The 22,107-nt window shown below is 43.8% G+C and overlaps 1 long non-coding RNA gene across 1 annotated transcript in view; it reads left to right on the top strand.

The window, feature by feature from the left end:
- Positions 1–19,856, top strand: part of LOC128350404 (uncharacterized) — a 29,572-nt gene extending 9,716 nt beyond the window's left edge. Inside the window, exons 2-3 of the long non-coding RNA XR_008319312.1 lie at positions 16,147–16,557; positions 19,698–19,856. This is a non-coding gene — a long non-coding RNA (uncharacterized LOC128350404). The remainder of the gene's footprint in view (positions 1–16,146; positions 16,558–19,697) is intronic.
- The last annotated feature ends 2,251 nt before the right edge of the window (positions 19,857–22,107 follow it).

Raw genomic sequence — 22,107 nt, 5'->3', positions numbered from 1 at the left:
AGATCTTACAAGAATGAGTTTTATGCATGTTTGTCTCTGCCATAGACCTGTGAACTTACTGAGCTCTTGCCAGAGTTCCAAGTTCAAGGCAATTCCCGGAGCCAGAAATATATGAAACTCAATTATCACATGATGCTTCAGCCTGGTGGGAAGCAATGAATGGAAAGCATCTTCCACAATTGCTAAATATAGCATGTGAAAACAGAATTTTACTCTGTGTTTGTGGTGACATGAGAGTTGAATGCCTCAGTGTGACCTCTGTGTGTGATACTTCCCCACACACCAAGATCTAAGCTTTTCAGTGTGTGCCCATATTTTGCTATTCCCTCATCAGCACAGTTATGCTCAAACCACACACTACAAACTAGTGCCATAAAATTGGTCATAAGTTAATCACACAACAGTTTAGTGTAGTGCAGTCCAATGCATGTTTGCTTAGAAGTAAGTAAAACCTTGGGAGCTTACTCCACAATAATCATGCATAGGACTATATAAGTGGCTAATAATTTTGAAGATATTAATACTGATTAATTCCACTTTACAATCTGCAATTAATTTTTGTCAGGATGCTTTAATTTTTTAATAAGAAAATTATATTTGTATTTTAGAATATTTTAAAAAAACCCAGTGCCTAAGTTAGTGCACTGAAATGGACATTCAACAATCTTAACATTAGATAGGTTACCATCCTAGAGGCATTCTCTAGAAATGTGCATTTTAGTCACAGAGATTCTTGTATTTCTATGGCCTTAATAGGCAGAAATTATCTCCCAGGTCCCAAAGATGCTTTAGATCAGGTATTTGGCATTTTATCTTTTATATTGTCATTATTATTTCGTGTTTACACAGTCAGACAGGTGTTATTGACTGGTTTGTCAAACCAGACATCGAGTCCTTCCCAAGGACCTGGGATGGCTGAATTTTATCATCAGTACTGTTGGTTATTATAGATATCGTCGCAAAATATAGGCTGTTCCCAGTAAAGTTGTTTTTGTAATTGGCTGATGGTGATTTCTGTGGCCCCTGTGGTGTTGAGGTGCTCTTCAAGTTGTTTTGGAATTGCACCTAGGGTGCCAATTACCACTGGGATGATTTTGGTCTTTTTCTGCCACAGCCTTTCAATTTCAATTTGTAGATCTTTGTATTTTGTGGGTTTTTTTCTATTTCTTTTTCTTCAATTCTGCTATCCCCTGGTATTGCTATGTCGATTATTTTGACTTGTTTTTCTTTCTTCTCGACTACAGTTATATCTGGTGTATTGTGTGGCAGGTGTTTGTCTGTTTGTAGTCGGAAGTCCCATAATATTTTTACATCTTCATTTTCTACAACTTTTTCAATTTTATGGTCCCACCAATTTTGGCTACAGGTAGCTTGTATTTTTTGCAGATGTTCCAGTGTATCATCCCTGCTACCTTGTCATGCCTTTGTTTGTAGTAAGTCTGTGCGATCTTTTTACAACAGCTGATTAGGTGGTCCACTGTTTCATCTGCTTCTTTACAAAGGTGGCACTTGCTGGTTGCTGTTGACTTTTCTACTTTTGCTCTTATTGCATTTATTCTTAGTGCCTGTTCTTGTGCAGCCAGTATTAAACCCTCTGTTTCTTTCTTCAAGTTGCCATTCTTAAGCCATTGCCAGGTCTTGGTGATGTCTTATTTTGCACTTATATTGTGCAAATATTGACCATGCAGTGGCTTATTTTTCCATTTTTCTGCTCGGTTCTTGACTTGTTCTTTCTTGTAGGCCTGCTTTCTTTCATTGGTGTTGAATAGTTACGCATTAGTGACCATTTGAGGTGCATCTTCTTCACTGTCCTTGATATATTCTTCAAGGCCTCTTTTCTCCTCCTCTACTGTTTGATGGACTTTCAGCATTCCTCTTCCACCTGAGCTGCGAGGGATGTATAGCCTATCTACATCAATGCGGGGGTGAAGAGCATGATTGATGGTCATTATTTTCCTGGTCTTACGATCTAGCGTCTCTAGCTCTGCCTGGGTCCAGTCTATTATTCCTGCAGTGTATCTGATAACAGGTATAGCCCAGGTGTTTATGTTGTGTACGGTGTTCCCACCATTGAGTTTGGACTTGAGGATTTTTCTAACTCTCCTGATGTATTCATTTCCAATTTTTCTTTTAATTTCAGTGTGTGCAATGTTATCAGCCAGGAGAATGCTCAAGTATTTGTCATGTTCTTTCTCTTCCAGGTTCTTGATGTTGCTTCCATTGGGCAGTTCTATTCCTTCTGGTTTTCTTATTTTCTCTCTGTTCATTATTAATGCAGCACACTTGTCGAGTCCAAACTCCATTGCTATATCGCTACTGAATATACGGACAGTGTTTAGCAGTGATTTGATTTCTGACTGGGACTTTCCATAAAACTTCAGATCGTCCATGTACAGCAGATGGTTGATTTGACTTGATGTTTTAGATGTTTGGTATCCGAGGCCTATTTTGTTTAGTATTTGTGAAAGCAGAGTCATCGCGATTACAAACAACAGAGGGGATAGTGAGTCCCCTTGGAAAATACCTCTTCTAATGCTAACCTGTTCAAGTGTCTTGCCATTGATTGTTAACTGTGTACTCCACATACTCATTGCTTTTTAAATAAATATCTGAATGTTTTTGCTGACACCAGTTGTTTCTAAACATTTTAGTATCCATGTGTGAGGCAATGAATCGAAGGCTTTCTTGTAGTCAATCCATGCAACACTTAGATTTGTTTTTCTTCTCTTGCAATTTTCTAAAATCATTTTGTCAATCAGCAGCTGGTCTTTTGTGCCTCTGGTGTTTGGACAATTTCCTTTCTGTTCAGCTGGAAGCTGTTTGTTAGTTAATAAGTGTTGCATTACTTCATCTGCTATTATTCCAGTTAATAATTTGAACATGGCTGGCAGGCAGGTTTTCGGTCTATAATTACTTGGAACTGCACCTTTTGCTGGGTCTTTCATGATGAGATGAGTTTTCCCAGTTGTTAACCATTGTTCAATATCACCTCCTTGTAAAATGTGATTGAACTGTTTTGATAGTTGTTTATGAAGGCTTGTTAGGTGTTTAAGCCAAAAGCCATGCAGTTCATCGTCGCCTGGCGCAGTCCAATTTTTAATTTTCTTTGCTCTTTCACTTATTAATTCTGATGTTATTATTAGCTCTTGCATTTGTTGGTTACATTTTTTGACCGCTTTCACCCAGCCTGCTTTTTTATTATAATCTATTGGATTATAATCCAATTATTATAATCTATTGGATTATCCCATAATTTCCCCCAGAATTGCACTGTTTCTTCTTTATTTGGTGTTTCTAGGTTTCTTGCAGTTTCTCCTTCTATGTAGAAACGTCTCTGATTCGACTGGAATTGGAGATTCTGCCTGTGTTGTGTAACTCTGGCTTCGTATCTGCTAATCTTCTTTGACACTGCTGTTATTTGCTGCTTTATTATTTCCAGGACTTCTCTAATTTTCCTTGAATCTAGGTGGTATTTTTGGATCAGATACTGTTTGGTGCTTTCATTCTTCAGCTTCTTGTCTTTCATATCTTTCAATTTACTAGCATCTGATCTAAGCCTGGTGATTTTATTTTCTAATCTAATCTTCCATTTAGGTGATGTACTACTTTCTTTTTTTACAGGTCCACTGATCTTATATCCGAGCTCTTGTGTTGTTATTGTTGCTGCACTGTACATTAGTAGGTTTGTTTCTTGCAACATATTGGTTGTTATTTCTGCAAGTGCAGCATTGACATCTTTTAATGCCATTATTATCTTGTTTACTCAGTCAGACAGGTGTTTTTGACTGGTTTGTTTTATCCAGACATCGAGTCCTTCCCAAGGACCTGGGATGGCTGGTATTGCTATGTCGATTATTTTGACTTGTTTTTCTTTCTTCTCGACTGCAGTTATATCTGGTGTATTGTGTGGCAGATGTTTGTCTGTTTGTAGTCGGAAGTCCCATAATATTTTTATATCTTCATTTTCTTCAACTTTTTCAATTTTATGGTCCCACCAATTTTTGGCTACAGGTAGCTTGTATTTTTTGCAGATGTTCCTGTGTATCATCCCTGCTACCACCTTCTTCTTCTTCTTCTTCTTCTTCTTCTTCTTCTTCTTCTTCTTATTATTATTATTATTATTATTATTATTATTATTATTATTTCTTTAAAAGAGGTTTTTTTTTGTCTAGAATTGTGCTTGGGATGATGCTTGTACAGTTGTTACCCTGTACATAACGTAAGGAATGTGCTTGGCATTTTTACTCCTTTCACTTGCAGGTCACCTAGTCTTCTGTGTTCTTAGAATATATTGTGTATTATTCAATTGTTCCAGTATTTTCTGTGGTATATGCTTTGGAATGGATTTTTTAAAACATTGTGTGAATGGATCTTATTTTGTTCCCACAGATGTCAAGTTTGTAGTGCCATAGGTGTGGTCTGAATCAGAGACAAAGAGTTGGTTCTCATCTCAGTACACATGCATTGCTCTCATTGGCAGGAGTCCACAACCCACTTATTCTGGAGTAATTCAGTCGACTTCAGTAGCCCAGAATAAATGGTTTGTGGTTTTCAGCCATTTGCAGTCGTAGGAATAAAGCACATGCAGTCAATTTAAGTAAAGTCCTGTCTTTACAAAGCAAATTTATGATCAGTGTTACTGAAGGACTACTTGTCCTGTAAACATCCTGGCCACAACATTCCTAGGTTAGCAGTGAACAGAATTAGAAAGATTCTGTTTATAAGCTTATTCTATGAAAATTCCTTCCCTAGTTAATTTTTAATGGCTTATTCTGAATTATTTATCTAGACTAAAATGATATTGCACCAAAGTCTTCAGAATGTCCGATTCAGAGGGCAATTTCAGCATAGTGTTTTCTATTCCTGTGAAGCCAAATGGCCATGCTTTGCTTAGTGAAGCAAAACTGTTAGTTGGTCTGGAAATTTATGGGATTGCCTAAGCTCAAAAGAAGCCGTTGATTTGGAGCCTCACTCAGAAGCTTTTCATCCTGCTATAACATCCAGCTTGTTTTCTAAAAAGCCCGTTTTTGTTTAGATAATGTCATGGAGGAAGCAGTTTTGATCTTATAGCAGTTTTAAGGAACTAGACATGTATTCAACAGCAGATAACATAAGGTTAGTAAGGAAATTGGGTTGCTCATGCATTTTTATTGCTATTGGTATGACGTCTTGCAGTTTTTTCTTGATTCTTGGTGTGAAAGAAATACATAGATGCATTGAAGACTGTAGGAGAATTTATTGGCATATTTCACGTGGAGCACAGCTACCGTACATTCAACATCTATTTCTTAAGGAAAATCTATTTGCCTTTGTATAACTGTTCTGACACTATTACCATTGTGAGAGACAGAGTATAGTGGTACTAATGTAGAAACAATCTTGAGATTCTGCTCACTTTACTACCTTTTGGTTAAAGTGGGTTCTCATGACCTGAGCTCAGAATTGATAGATATGCAAAAAGCCTAAAGATAAATTCCTTGCATTACAACTTTGTACCATGTGACTGATTCTCATCCAGTTTGGGGCGGCCATGGAACAAGGAAGCCTCCTAGTAGTTACTGTGCTGAAGCAGATTTAGTACACTTCTTGCCTTTCAGGGAAGCCAACCTGAAGGCTCAGAGACGATCCGCACAGAGTGGCACAGTGTGGAGCTCCAGAGGCCAGGATGACGCATCTTGGCCTCTGTATGTCCCACAATGCACCACATGACACATGCGATGGATTGGGGCATTCACCCAGGAGACGGGCACTCTAAGTGCCCATCTCTGTGTCTGCTGGGGCTAAAAGTATCCACAACGAACACACAATCCCAGAGCCCAGGTTAAGTGCTTGCTCAAGCCCTTAACCCCAGCTAAGAGCCAAGTTTAAAAGCTGGGCTAGGTGATACTGCCTTGCTGTGATTGGGCCTGATCCTGGTGGTTCTCACTCGTAGCCTCACCCAACAGTCTCTGCTTTTCAGCTCTGTTCTGAATGTTGTAATAGGTAGCTGGAGGCAAAGCATTTGGGATATCTTGGCTTATTTGCAGTCCAGGGGTTGTGAGGCAGGATCTAGACTTGTTGATTCTGTATAAGTCCCTTCCTGGTGGGCCTAAGGTGTTTTCAGTCATGTTTATTCTTTCTTTATGTCCCCCTGCTACTGTTTGATCATTTTCATACTGTGTGAAGAATTTTCATGGAATCATCTGGAGGTTATTTTTAGTTTTTTGCTCGGTGTAGCTAAGATAGAAAGCAACAGTTGCACAATATTTTCTTAAATCAGGATGTGTGGAATAGGACTACAATGGTAGAATTGGGAATGGACAAGTTCAGAGTGCTGGGAAAACATGGGGTTCCTGCATAATGTCATTAGCCTTCAACACTGAGCTTTAAGCACTGGTAAAATTACATGGGAGTCCTGGTAAAATATTAATCAATTTTTATCATTGGTGGCAACACTTCTCTTAAAGCTATGGAATGAGATAACACCCGTGACTGTGCCAATCAGCCTTTTGTAACCCATGACTTGGTCTGTCTATGATAAACTAACACCCTTTCAAATGGGATGGACAAGGGACACATGAGCTTGTAAACAGCTGTCAAAATCCAGGTGGCCACATCCATACACTTTGAAATGCCTCCAGAGCTGTATTGTTCTGCCATGTTCTGTGAACATGACTGGCTAGAATTGCCTGCTTGAAGTGAAGCTACATGTACTGGTTGCTCACACTCCGTCGGCATCATCTCTGCCCTCCCACATAGGCAGAGCCATTCATCATTATCAGTGTGTGCATTCTTCATGCAGACCTCCTCTCTTCCCCGATAGTGCATAGATTCTGTTGGTAGTTTTTTATTCTACTCCCTTCCTTCCAGTGCCAGAAAGCATTTTTAACATACCTCCCTCCCACTACCTCGATGTATTTTCTCATTGCCTGCAGTATATACTCCATGCTCACTCCACTTGCTCCACTGCCAGCAGTGATTACATTCTGCTTACCTTCCATCCCATTTGTCTGCTGCCAGCAGTGTTTTCTCCATGCATGATCTGTCTGACCCAACCAGCAGTACATTTTCCAAGGGAAAAAACAACCCTCCCTTCTCCTGTCAAAGAATGCATTCTCTTTCCACAGCCCATGCTCACTGCAGGCTGTACATGCATTGCCTATGCACATGTCACACCTCATCAGTCCTGTACGTGCCATGAACATCCTCAGCAGTGCATTTTTTATGAGCAACCCCATTCCTTGCTGCTACCTCACTGGAAATCATGCTCATTTCTCTGAAAACGCCTAAATTTATTAACCTTCAAGGATTGATGAATGACTTTTTTTTAAAAAAGCTGGATTTACTAGAGAATGGTACTGTTTCTAGAAGATCAGTTGTATTAGAGTGGGAATCACTGTTAATTGGAGAAAGCCATATTAGTCCAGTATATGGCAGATACTGCTGCTGGCTTGTGTTTGAAACATAGGGACAAAAGCAGAATTAATAGCTTTTGATGAAGGAAATAATTTGGCTTTTAATGATCAAATGGTTCTGACTAAAGCTAATGTGAGAACACTGGGGCACATACTCAGTGTAATTAAACACAATAATCAGCACCATAAGATTTAAACATTCTTTTATGCATAGAACTGAGAAGTAAAATATTCCCCTCCCCCTTCACTACCTGTGCACATGTGGCATGGATTTAATTTAATTGAAGATGTAAGACTAGCAACAAATACTTGCTGTGGAGTAATCAATCCCAAATAAAAGTGTTGATTTTGAGTATGTGCCCCTGGAGCTGACATAGTGACCATTTCTGTATTTTAAGACAAAATGTTTGATATCAATGGAAATAGAATTGGTACCCAAGTCAATAGATAAACAATTCATGAATATGCCCTGTTTAACTGCTATACAGAATCCAACTGTCTTGTATTTTATTGAGATAATTCCCCCCACCCCGATCTAAATGCAAATCATGTCTTTCTTTTTGTTGTCGTTCCATTTTAACAAGCAACCACTCCAGAACTTGACCCTGGCGTTCAGCATATTCAATTTGAAGCTAACACAATAATTGCCATCCTTAATTTAGCTTGCGATGGCAGAAATGGGATCAGATCTTTAAAGTACAGTGAATCCTATGTGCTGTCTATTGTGTCACTCTGCCTGTCCTCATTTTGTGATTTGTTAAAAGTATGTTTTTCCCCCTTTTAATTTTAATTGCATTTCCAAGATAAAAAATATTCTTTAGCAAGATGATGATGTTGGTTTGGGATTGTAAGGACCAACATAATAATAATCACCATTATTATTATTTCTTGTTTACACAGTCAGACAGGTGTTATTGACTGGTTTGTTTATTATTATTATTATTATTATTATTATTATTATTATTATTATTATTTTGGTCTGTGTTACATTAAAGAAATAACCATTGAAGTATCAAAGCAGCGTGGTTGATTTTTTTCACACAGACACATTGAAGAAAAAAGCATTGTATCTCCTTGGAATGAATGGCTGGTTTTACATAAATCACTACAGCTGTGCCCAGCATTTTGATGTTTCTAACATTTATCCTATGTTTCACAGCTATTGAGGCACAGTTGTTGACTGAGAAGCCATGGATCCTGAGAGGCAGTTATAATGAGGTGCAGCCAAAGATTCAATGCCCTCTGTTGTAATCATAGAGATTTGTCCAGGTCCAGCAAGGGAGATCCGCACATGGAAGCAGCTTTCTGCACACATACAGGCAACATAAACAGAGATATCTATTTGGATGTACATTAGCATTTTGATGCTCTCATCCAAATTTCATGGAACTTCCCAGGTGTGTCTTCTGGTGTGTATGGGGCTGCACATCCCTCTCCAAGCAGGGACAGCAGTTTGCAATGTGTGACTAGTTGTCTGTGATGAAAGTTGAATCAGGGCCATTGCTTTAGGATTCCTGATTGCTAACTGGATAGGCCTGTAATCACATCAGAGCACTGGCCCACATACACCACAGCACTACGTGGATGGAAGCACCCTGCCTAACACTGCACCTCCTGTTACCTCCTGCCTAATAGGGATGTGCACGAACCAGTTTGCAGGCCATGTTGGAGGCCTGCGAACTGGTTTGCTGGTCCGACGGACCATTGCCGGGGTGTGTGTGTTGCTTTAAGGGGGGGTGTTGTACTTACCACTCCCGCCGCTTTCCCCCCTCCGGCACTCCAGTTTTAAGCAAAATATTCGGGGTGGCAGCGGTCCTCCCTGCCGCCCCAAAGATGTTGCTTAAAACTGGAGTGCTGGAGGGGGGAAGGCGGTGGGAAGGGTAAGTACAACCCCCCCCACACACCCTTAAAGCAACACACACCCCTGGCGTCGGACTGTGCCTCCACGGTCCGTGCACATCCCTCCTGCCTAACACTGCATGGTATGTGAGCCACTGAGTCTGAATAGGGCAGTAGTCCTCAATGTTTTCAAAGTCAGGATCCACCTCACACAATCAAAAACTGTGTTCTACCTGGGTTTGGGAGCTGTGTGTGCTCCCAGTTTTTGGTTGTGTGTAAAGCAAATAAAGAGAAAACCCTGGGTAGAAGTGATTGTGTGGAAGCAAGGTAGGAGGAATAGCTACCCAGGTCTTCTTCCTACCTTGCTTCCACACAATGAGGCTCTACACACGATCTGTGTGTAGAGCCTAACTGGGCTTTGTGAGAAGAGTGGGCTTAGCCCACTCTCCCCGCAGACGAGCAGGGAGCTAGCCCTGGGCAGCCAGATTGGCCGCCCACACAATTACCGGCTCTGTCATGGAGCCAGAGGGGCAGCGGGGATTGAGGGCCGCCTGGCCCCCAGAAGTCCCAGGATGCCCCACATGAGTGGGGCATCCTGCTTGCTGCAGCCTCCCAGTCAGAGGTCTCCTCACAAGTTGCCGTAGCACAGAGCCGTGGCGTGGCAACTCACAATCAGAAGAATTGTGTTTGCGGAGTGCTTGCTTTGCTAACCTCGTTTAAGGGGAGGGGCATTTTGGGAGGTTTGCTGCTGGGAGCCACATGGCCCCCGTTTCAGCACACAACTGGGAGAAACCGGGCTAGGCTCCCTTTAGCCAAGTTTCTCCTGGTGAGAATAGCCTCAATCACTTCTACCCAGGTTTTCCTTCTACCTTGCTTCCACACGCTCCGAAAATTGGGAGCACACACAGCTCCCAAACCTGGGTAGAACACAGTGAGACTGTTCTCATGTGCAGCCTAGCCCAGCCTGGGTTAGACTGCATGTGAGAACCACCGGGATCGGGCCCAATCCCGGTGGGCCAGCACCACCTAGCTTGGCTTTCCAACCTGGCTCTTAGCCAGGGTTAAGGGCTCAAGCGAGCCCTTAACCTGGGCTCCGGGATTGTGTGTTCACTGGGGCTATGTTTAGCTCCAGCAGACACAGAGATGGGCGCCTAAAGCACCTGTCTTCTGGGGAAACCCCCAATGCATTGTGTGTGTCGTGTGGTGCATTGTGGGATCTCCAGAGGCCAGGATGCATCATGCCAGCCTCTGGAGTTCCATGCAGCTTGGATTGTCTGGAAGTGTGCTCTGAGCTCCCAGCAACATTGGAGCAGTCATCTGTGGGGAGGGTAAGCTTAACTAGCCTTCCCCATAGCCTGCCCACCACCCTGCCCGGTCATGTGAACCTCAGTTTTTGCTTGTGTGAATGACCTCAATGTCTAAAGACCTTCAGCTTCTTACTGCTCCTACTGCTAACAGTATTACCATTAAATGCAACAGAAAATATGACTGTCATTTATTATTTGCAATATATTTTTTGCCGATGAATGAAATAGGCAAGAAATGAAATTGATCTAAATGAAATCACAAGATGGTACTATTATTTCACAGCACCAAAACTTCATTTCTAGAAGCTGATAGCAATCTTAAGGGGAAAGCACCTGAGAGCGTTTCACTTACCTTTGAGAAAGCTGAAATAGGCTTAATGCAGGCTGACTGAGATGGATTTGTATTGTTACAAAATATTGATTTGGTATATTGCATTTGGCACATTGTAACTGACAGTTCATTTTTTAACTGCAAGAATTTTTCGTGCTATATGTGCTGAGCCATCACCAGTGTCTTATTTAAGATATAAAAATGAAAAAATAAATAAATTTAGGACTCTTCTCACATCACTTGATATTGTTGTATGGAAAGCAGATATATCATTGTCTCTGCCAAGTATTGGGGAACCAAATATCTATTATATTAATTCTCGTAGACGTGCCTCTGTGGGGATGCATCCCGGCAACCCAGCGGATTGGCTGGGCGGTGGAGACGCCGGATTGGCTGGCCGTTTCGGAAGATACTCGCTAGAGGGAGGGCCATGCAGGAGGGAGGCGGCTGAACGCTTGGTCCGACACTGGGGACTGGAGGAAGGAGGAGGCAGCACCGACAAGCGGGGAAAACACAAGCAGGCTAAAAAGCGTGGGGGGGGGGAGCATGAATGAGAGAGAGAGAAAGAAAGGGGGAAACGGAGGAGGGAGCAAGCTGGGGCAGAAGGCTTGGGGGGAGGGGACTGGGGTAGAAGGCTTGGGGGGAGGAGAGTAGGGCAGAAAGTGGGGGGAGTGTACAGAGTGAGCGAGAGAGGCGCTGTGCGGGGGACAGAGCGAGCAAGAGAGTCGCATAGGGGAGAGACAGAGCGAGCGAGAGAGTCGCATGGGGGAGAGACAGAGCGAGCGAGAAGGGCGCGCGGGGGAGAGCGAGTGAGAGAGGTGCACGGGGGGAGAGACAGAGCGAGCGAGAGAGTCGCGGGGGGAGGAAACAGCGAGCGAGAGAGGCGCTGTGGGGGGACAGAGCAAGCAAGAGAGTCGCGTACGGGGGAGAGACAGAGCGAGTGAGAGAGGTGCTGTGGGGGGCAGAGCGATCAAGAGAGTCGCGTAGGGGGGAGAGACAGCGAGTGAGAGAGGCGTGCGGGGAGAGAGAGCAAGCGAGAGGCGCTGTGGGGGGGAGACAGAGCGAGAGAGAGAGTCGTGTGGGGGGAGAGACAGAGCGAGCGAGAGAGTTGCGTAGGGGGGAGAGACAGAGCGAGCGAGAGAGGCGCGCGGGTGAGAGACAGCGAGCGAGAGAGGGGCGCGGGGGGAGAGACAGAGCGAGCGAGAGAGTCACACGGGGGAGAGAGACAGAGCGAGCAAGAGAGGCGTGCGGGAGGAGAGACAGAGCAAGCGAGAGAGTTGCGGAGAGGGGAGAGACAGAGCGAGCGAGAGAGTCGCGGAGGGGGGAGAGACAGCGAAAGAGAGAGGTGTGCGGGGGGAGAGACAGAGCGAGCGAGAGCCGCGGAGGGGGGAGAGACAGAGCGAGCGAGAGAGTCACGGAGGGGGGGAGACAGAGCGAGCGAGAGAGGCGCTGTGGCGGGGGGACAGAGCGAGCGAGAGAGCTGTGGGAGGACCAGCCAAACGAATTCTCCCAACTAAACCCAAAAAGGAAGTGAACTACCGCACAGATGCTCTGTGCGGGTTCAGCTAGTTGTTCTTTAAAAATGGTGCAAGGTATGTGTTTTGAAGTTTAATAAATGGCACCTGTATATGAGACTGTCAGGCAAAACTAGAGTTTAATTTAAGCTGGGTACCTAATTCTTCCTTGTGCATGCATGAGGGCTCTGATACAGATGATAATGATTAATCATTAAGAATATTTGTATATCACTCCTCAACAAACAAACAAAAATAAGTTCTCAAAGTGTTTTACGTAAAGAAAAAAAGAATAAGATAGTTCCCTGTCCCAAAAGATCCCAGGATCTTTACAAAAACAAACAAACAAACAAAAAAACACCCAGAAGGGAGAGGGAGACACCAGGAAGAGCTACTGGAAAGGAGCTGGTCAGGTTCAGACAACTCAGACAACTGCAAACCGTGGTGGCAAGCCTCCTTTCCAATGTCGGGACTGCTATGCCGGCATTGGTTGTGTGGTCTGAACTCGCCAATGTGACCATATTCTCCCTACTCATTCCAAATCCGGAACCTGTAACCAGTTGTGCTGTTATTGCTCTGGGAACTGGGAGTTCGCTGTTTTCAGTGTCATCTGAACCTGCCTGCCTTGTAGACTGGGAGTCTGGTGGGGATTAGGGATTCACTCTGCCCTGCTGCAGTCCTGATCTGTATTGGATCTCTCACAGCTGCTGTGTGAACTGGGACCAATGACTGCTTCCCTTCTGGGGCAAATGACTGCTTCCCTTCTGGGGCAAATAGCAACACTGAGGTTCCTGAATGATACAGATTAGGACCATGGCAAGGGCAAAGGTTTAAAGCGCCCCCCCTCCTCCGATGGTTCCTTTGCACCACGCACGCTGCTTTGGCAAAGAAAAAATAAGTACACAGCTAACAGAGCACATGCTTAAAGATGCCATTCAGCTAATCGAACACTGGGCCCGTGTCACTTGCCAGATCTGCACAAACTCCTTTGCCGTGAATGGAGGCAGCACATTAACGTGCTCTTGCTGGACTCTGATTCATGTCAATGGTGCTAACACGGAAAAACTTCCCAGATGACCATACCCATTGAAACTGTAATGTCCAGCTATCCCTCTATAAAGTGTTTCCAAAATACAAATCTAGCTAGCTAGCCAGCTATCTGAACACACATGAAAAGGACTTGACAGAAATCCTCTTCCATATGTTCTGTCCCCATCCATGTTCACTGAATGCAGGGAGATGCGGAATGGGAGGGTGCCATGGCTCTCGTACGGACACACTCCCTAGTCCTGCCCCCCTCATATGCATCCCAGTGTTCAGTGCTTGTGGCAAATGCTGAATGCAGGGAGAGCCTAGCACTTGCTCCTGACTTCAAGTGCTGAATGCAGGAGCTTTGCTAGATACTTAAAAGAGCTGGGGTCCCACGGCCTCCCCTTTGATAATTAAACTCAGTCATACCCACCCAAGAATAATTCTGCATGTTGTTAAAAGTCTTTAATATTATAATACAGCACCTATGGAGGTGGAAGCCGCAGAGAGCTAGGTGAGGCTAGGAGCTCTCTCCCATGCTTTGTGCAGTTACTTCCATGGAGGAGGGAGGTGGCTGCTGTACTGAGACGCAAGCTCTGAGCAATTCATTGGGAGCCTGTGCCTCATGGGCCACCCCTCTGGCTGAACACAAGACATCCAATGCATTCTCGTCTTCCATGTTATGCAGAGAGGAGGACATGCAAAGAAGACTAGAATTTATGCAATGCTTATATTTGAGTACAGCAAATATTTGCATGGGGCCTGATCTGGCTAAGTATAAACAGTGTCCACATGTAAAGAAGTCTCAAAGGGCTCAACCAAGCTATTTTCCCCATCTGCCCGCTAATACAGGTGGCCCAAAATCTGCGGTTTTGTGTATCCATGACTGGGTTTGAAACCCACTTTTATTATCTGCGGGTGGAAAAATAGGTGGAATTCTTTTGAGTAGCCGAAAATGACCCAGAAATGACTTCTGATGTCATTTCCATTCGCCATTTCCCAGCAAAGAGCCATTTTGTGGCTCTTAAAAATAAAAATTGGTGAATATTCAAGCATTTTCAGGGTTTGAGGGGGGCATTGCTGGAGACCTGGAGAATAAGGTGCTGTCCAATTCTTCTCTTATTTCTGCCCTTGCTCCCCCACCTTTTTGTTAGGAACCTAACCTCCCAGTTCCCATTAAGGTTTTGTTATTTGCAGCTTCCATATTCACGCCTATAGGTGAGAACAGAATCCCGCAAATAATGAGGGCCACCTGTATGAGGGAACCAACGTGCGCTTAGGTAGCCCAAGGTGCTTTATTGTATTCATGTGTCATGATTAATGCAATCAATATACATTTGTTTTTCTCTACTATTGAATTATAAGGCTGCAACCTCATGTAATCTCACACATAAAGATCCTATCAAACGTGTGAAATTGTGTAAATCTGCATCCATCGTTGCTATTCATACCAAAATAGGGTGGTGGCTTACTAAGTGCAAAGATTATACTTGCCAAACATTTCTAGATAACCTGAACTGATTCAATGGGACTAATATAGCAACAAAGATTATTTATTACACTGGTATTCCATTTCCCTCCTCCTCTGCTCCAAAAAGCTTAGAGTAGCTTACATATGTTTTCCGGGCAGTATCCCGTCCAGCAACTTACAGGGTTTACAGATTAATGGATTGTACTGCAGTATTTAACTTTTTGAGATAATGTGACCAGAAATAATATGACATTTCCACACATCTCAGTCAAGATTTATCCAAGACATAGCTGTTATCCTGCTTCTGCGTTAGTTCTCCATATCTCTGATGTCTGCACAGCGCCTCTGTGCAAGCAGATTTCCCCGTCAACTTCAGCATCAGGAGCAGCTCTGCACACACGTTGCTCTGCATGTGCTGAGCCATTCCTTCCATGGAAGAGCCACTGGTTCTGAACATCTCCAGCAAAAAATAATGGGGTCACTGCAGCAAATCAAATCCCGAGTCTTTTAGCGGCATACTCTTGTTTTCTTTGAGGCATTCAATATTTGCTTAATTGCCTGGTTTGATAAAACAATGGTTTACATGCCCAACTAGCTTTCTTTAGAAAACCACAATGAATTTGTCTCCCCACCCTGTTTGGTCAAATAGATGGGGCTTGTTTACATGGCTAAGTTAGCTTTACTGTCTTGTACCTGAATGACCCCCACATGGTATAAAATGAACTCAGCCAACATAAAAATAGTGGAAGGAATTTGCAGTAATGAATGCTGGGTGACCATTGCTTGGTTAGGCTAGTAGTTCAGAAAGCCAGCTGATGTTAGTTAATGACTGAAAGATAGCTCAGGAGTATCCTTAATTGGAGGCTTCCTTAGAAGGTGGGGAAGCCACTGATAAAGTCTGGTAAAACTGCACAGACCCACATCTGCCTGGTGGGAGACGTTCATGGGAAAGTGTAAGGTCATTCATTGCCCTCCGTGAGAAGAGCTTCTTCTGCGTCTGCGGGGAGAGCGGGCTTAGCTCTCCCTGCAGATGATCAAAAGGCAGCCCTGGGCAGCCAGATCGGCCACCCACACGACTGCCGGCTCTGTCATGGAGCCGGCAGGGGCTGCAGGGATTGGAGGCTGTGTGGCAGAAGTTTCAGGATGCCGCACTCAAGCACGCGGGCATCCTGGAGAGACCCCCGAGGCTGGGAAGCCTCCCTAGATGTGCTTCATCAATTGGGAAAGTGGAGAGGACATACACTAATTTATTGTTTTAAAGTTTACAGGAAAAAGGTGACAAGACAGCATATGCAGGAAGGTGGATGGCAACTCTACCTCCAAAAGAACTGTGATTTCAAACTGAGCTATGAAAGCATTTCATTTCTGCATCACTTCAAGCAACTGTGTTGGAACTGCTTAGAGAACAGTACTTTATAGTTCTACTAGCACATCTTCCGTCTGAGGATCTATGGGACTAACCCAGGAAAAGCCTTGCCTATTTGGTTCTACTTGGAAAAGCCTAGATAAAACCAGACATCTTTGAGAGAAATGCTATCGCTTATTTCATTGGAGTGAACTATCAGGTCCCAACATGACATAATTAAGGGTTCAAAGTTCCCCTGCAAGTTACTCCTGTACCTATTCGGGAACTCCTGTATGATGCAGGAAGAATTTTACAAGTGCTGCTAAGGTAAATTGCAGGATTGCATAACTGTATCTTTGACAAGGCACAAATCTTTGTGATTTTGTGATCACAAAAGACTTTGTGAACAGTCTTACTGGCAAATAAATGTATAGACCAGGTTTCAAGGATTGCTGTGTCAGGGAAGTGACACCATGTTGCTGATCCAAGCCACCTGAAGATGTGCTGATGTTACCATGGGGCTGTTCACATGGCCATTTGGGGGTGGGCTGGAGACCACTTTAAGTGGCACAATGGGGAAATGCTTGACTAACAAGCAGAAGGTTGCCGGTTCGAATCCCCGCTGCTATGTTTCCCAGACTATGGGAAACACCTATATCGGGCAGCAGTGATATAGGAAGATGCTGAAAGGCATCATCTCATACTGCGCGGGAGGAGGCAATGGTAATCCCTCCTGTATTCTGCCAAAGAAAACCACAGGGCTCTGTGGGCACCAGGAGTCGACACCGACTCTACAGCACACTTTACCTTTTGGAGGGCAGGAGAGCTCCTACCTCATTAGCAGCACATGAACAGCACCTCTATTTGGGTCTGCAAACCCAGGAGATAGATGAGCAAGGCAGGCAGCTGCAAGCCCCGCCCCTCCATGGAAAGTCCTCCAAAGGCCCCTCTGCCTTCCCAGAACATAGCGGTGCCAGCAGAGTGGAAGAGCTTTATGATGCCAGTGGCTGCCCTCTGATTGACCACGAAGAAGCAGGAGGCGGATGCAGCCCCAGCTTCAGCATCAGAGTGTACTTTGTAGAGTGGCACATCCATGGATGGCAGCCACTGTAGCCATGGCTTTCTATGGTTCCTGCACGAAGGGAGGATATGCTCCATGCAATGGCTGGGTAGATGAACCATGTGAGTTTTTATGAACATGAAATCAAGGTAGAAGGAATGTTCTCTCCTCCACCCTCAGTTAAAAGAAGGGTAGAAAAGCTGGGTTACCCTTCTTTGAGCAACCTGGGCTGGAGGGATTTGTGTGGGTTCTGATTATCATGCAAATCAGGGTAGCCCAGCTCCTACCCTGATTTTAATAGCAATAGCAATAGCAATAGCACTTACATTTATATACCGCTCTATAGCTGGAAGCTCTCTAAGCGGTTTACAATGATTTAGCATATTGCCCCCAACATTCTGGGTACTCATTTTACCGACCTCGGAAGGATGGAAGGCTGAGTCAACCTTGAGCCCCTTGTCAGGATCGAACTTGTAACCTTCTGGTTCCAGGGCGGCAGTTTTACCACTGCGCCACCAGGGGCTCATGTGAACCAGCCTAGTGTGTGCTGACTCTCTCGTTCCAACACAGATAAGTGACTGTACACATTATGAGGAGGAAGACTCAACACATGGATGTCATTTTCTTGCTTTTTAAAATTTTATTGGGTTTTACAATATCTTAACAATCCCGTCACATCTAATTAAGTAAATATTGACTTCCCGCTCACCAATCTGTGCGATTCATTAACTATACAATTCAACCATTGCTATAATAATTCAAAACATATATCCTACACATTACAAACTCGATTTTACTCTACCCGACCTGCTATTATTACTAAATTTCAAACCCTGCTGAAAAATCGATATTAGAAAAACAGTTCTTTAAGTATAGTAAGAATGGTTTCCAATCTTCTTTAAAACATTCCAAGTTTTCATCCCTTATCAGTACTGTATGTTTTGCCATCTCAGCATATTCCAAAATTTTTATCAGCCAATCTTCTTTTGAGGGCATTTCATCGTCCTTCCATTTCTGCGCATATGCTATTCTGGCTGCCGTGGTTGCATACATAAAATGGGATGTCATTTTCAGCAGCATCCCTGTGTCCCAAGTTAACATGTAGTCCTGCTCTAAAATTCAGATTTTAAAGGGGGCATTATCCAGTTTCACTTTCTGTATCTCATCTGCTAGCTTAATACATTTGAAATTAACCCATGTTGCAGCCCAAAAGATGCAATGGAGCATGCAAGTATATGAAGTAGTCACAAAGATTTGATCTTGCTAGGGCAGCTGCTAGCACCTTAGTCTGTCTCTTGGGAAGACTAATTTCTACCAGTCTGTGTCCCTCGCTACCTTCCAGATGGTAGCAGGTTTCTTAACAAGCTTTCTAATCTTTCTTTCCCCAGTGGGATTTCATTTCAACCTTATCTTGTCACATCTGGTTTTCTCCAAGCTGATGATTTGCATTAGACATGTCAGATACGAGCATCAGGTCTGTTTCCAAGGCTTCATCTAAGGGCATTTTACTGGTGCATCAAACACCATTCATGTATTGGTCTGCCCATGCAGCAATCTTGGTTTGCTTGCAATGACAAATATAATCATCTTGGTTTTATTCTGCAAGTCCATTAATCTGCATCACAGAGGCTTTCCATGGCCTCTAGAGTCTTTTGATTCTGAAAGATCAGCTTTTCATGGCCCTCCGATCGCTTCCATTATGGTGTCTAAAATGATTTAGGAGGATTCTCCAGGGAAGAATAGCTAATGCAGTGGTGGGTGGGTATAGTATGGGAGTGACCTGGCATCTGGTTCAAGCTTTGCCACAGATTGCCTAAAGGCTTTGGAGCAAGTCCTTTAAGCCTACTGCCTGAACACTCAGTACAGGGAGAGAAATCAAGTCAAATGTATTGTAAAATAACTAAAGAACTAAAGCCACCTTTTACTAGAAACCTACAGGCATATATTTGGCTGGCAATTTCAAATTAGTATGTGGATATATTGGTCCACTTCTTCACACCTGCAGCTACAGACACACCTTCTCTCTGCACATCTTCTCTTCCTCTCTTAGATTCCTTCCTCTGGTCCAATTCTTTCCTCCATTCCTCTGGATTATACCCTCTCCCAGATTTCCTTTCCTAAACCTGCTTTCTTTGGCCTGCTGTCTTCACAGGTTCTTGCTTCACCTTTTCTTCGGCCCCCGACTATTTCGACTCTCTCCCTTCCTAGACCTTTAGCCTGCCCTACCCCTCTTCCATGTCAGAGTAGCCCAGCCAATGGCAGACAAAGGTTCTCCTGCCTTTCCCATTTACTTCTAACATCAGAACAGCTCAGCCAGTCATTGCCAGAGCTTTCGTTACCACTACCAATTCCTGTTGTGTGTGTGATGTTTAACATATACTAAAATTTTCATTTTGTTTGATTTCAGAACAGCCATGTGATACAGACCAGTGTCGTTTCCATCTTTCCAAGTAGGTACAGAGGGAGCAAGACAGTGATTTGACCAAGGTTACCCAGTGAGTCCTTTGCAAAGCAGGGATTTGAACTAGAACTCACAACATGCTGTTAACTGAACTATAACATTAAAGGAGCCTAGGAACTTTTCTCCATTAATCTTTCTCAGTCTGATCTATAGCCCAGTTCAGGCTGGCTTCAGAATATTTGGCTTCAGTAAGGCTAAATCAGCACAAATCCCAATTCTTTGGCTTAATTGGTCTAGGTTGCTCATCTTTTAGTTTCATAGATCTTTTTCTGGATTTTGCATTCCTCTTACTTCCTGTTGCTGACATTTACAGGAAGGAGAATTACTCGGTTCTGAAATTAATGTCATGAGAAACCAAATTGGTAATGAAATTAGGTTTGAATTATGAGGAATGCCTTGCTCTGCTAGTCTTCTCTGTTACATTCAGCTTGATGGATTAAAGGGACAACATCATAGATTCAGCTCCTACTAGTCTGAATGAAGCAGTAGCACTTAGACTTTGGTTATATTGTATGGTTTAGTTATGATGTACAATGCAACAAGAAATGTTGATGTTCCAGCCCTGTCTCACCAACCCCATACTTCACAGGGTGGTTTCCCAAAGTCAGAAACATCATACCACAAAGAAAAGTGCTAGCCTGAGAGGTGTCATTGCTATAGGTTGCACAGGAAATGCAGGTGGGGCGGTCCTTTCATGAGGCGAGGTGCAACAGCTGCCTCAGGCAGTGAATTGCTGGGGCACCATCAGGGTGGAAAGATGCCCCCTGCCACCACCATTAGAGCAGCTCTTTGGGATCAATCTGATTCTTGCAAACTCTGCAAGGAATGCCTTTCCCCATACTTAGTTCTACTAGCCGTGTATGCGTATTTTGCTTATGATTACACCATTGATATTATGCTCATCATTTTTAGTCTGGAAGCAGCTGAGCATACTATTTGTTCAGCGCTAGAGTCTTGTCAAATAAGTGAAATGTGTGCCTTAGGGTTTTTTGGCGGGGACATATCTCCCCTTCTGCTCCTACCCCTTTATCAATGGTCCATGGTTATCCCTCCAAATGAACATGACAAGGAGGGGCAGACTGTGTCTCTTTGTAGCACGGGAGAAAAGTTGAGAGGTTGGTGCTGTCGAATTGGCAAATACAGGAAGAACTGGAGCCAGACTTTATGAATACAAGTACAAATATGAATACGATGTATATTTATATACTGCTTTTCAGCCACCTAATGGCGCAGCAGGGAAGCAACCTGCCTAAAGAGCAGGAGGCTGTTGGTTCGAATCCCTGCTGGTGTGTTTCCCAGAATATGGGAAGCTCCATTATCGGGCAGCAGTGATATAGGAAGATGCTGAAAGGCATCATCTCACACTGTGCAGGAGATGGCAACGGTAAACCCCTCCTGTATTCTACCAAAGAAAACCATATGGCTCTGTGGTCACCAGGAGTTGACACCGACTCAATGGCACACCTGTCCTTTCCTTTTTTTCAACAAACGTTCCCAAAGCAGTTTACATAGATATAAATAAATAAATAAAATGGCTCCCTGTCCCCCAAAGGGCTGACCATCCCAAAATGAAATATAAGATAGACACCAGCAACAGCCACTGGAGGGATGCTATGCTGGGGATGGATAGGGCCAGTTTCTCTCCCACTGCTAAATATAGAAAATCACCATTTTAATAAGGTGCCTCTTTGCTCAGTCAGCAGAGGTGTTGTGGGCCTTGGCATCAGCAGACTTTGTGGGCCTTGGTATCAGGATATCTGTGTGCATCCCTGCAATATCTTTGTGCAGTATGTTTGTGTGTTGGGCAGTGTCTTAGAAATCTGCAAAACTGCTGGCCAAACCATAGCACCCTATAAGCAATTCAATCACCTTGAAACTCTCAGCTGTGTAATGGTTTTTGTGTATGGTTCAAAGGCTCTGGAAGCGCTGTCAATTTCTGTAAGACATTCTCCATTTATCTGGTTTTAACTTTCAATCTTCCCTCAAACCAGCTCTTATTATTCATGTGGAAAATGAAACTGTGTCAGTGTCAAGGTCTGGCTGACATGACTTGGCAGACAAAATTGCAATCTTAGCCTCTGAATAGGATCACGATCAGTTGGGTCCAAGGCTAGGGGTCTGGGTTCAGGGCAGAACTGAACAATCTTGCAGGATGAAAGGGCCACATTGCAAGGGAAAGGGCCATAGCTCAGTGGTAGAGCACATGTTTCACCTGCAGAAGGTCTGCGTTTCAATCCCCGGCCTCTCCAGGAGGCTTTACACACATCGCTTTTTGTTCGAATCTCCTTCGGGATGGAGAATGTGAGTCCACATATAATTCCTTTACTTCAAAGTCCTTTCGGGCTATCAGGGACCA

The sequence above is a fragment of the Hemicordylus capensis genome, chromosome 3 (genome assembly GCF_027244095.1).
Source record: "Hemicordylus capensis ecotype Gifberg chromosome 3, rHemCap1.1.pri, whole genome shotgun sequence".
In the NCBI taxonomy this organism is placed as follows: Eukaryota; Metazoa; Chordata; class Lepidosauria; order Squamata; family Cordylidae; genus Hemicordylus; species Hemicordylus capensis.
Note: the sequence above shows the minus strand (reverse complement) of the source record. Positions and strands in the feature narration are given on the sequence as shown.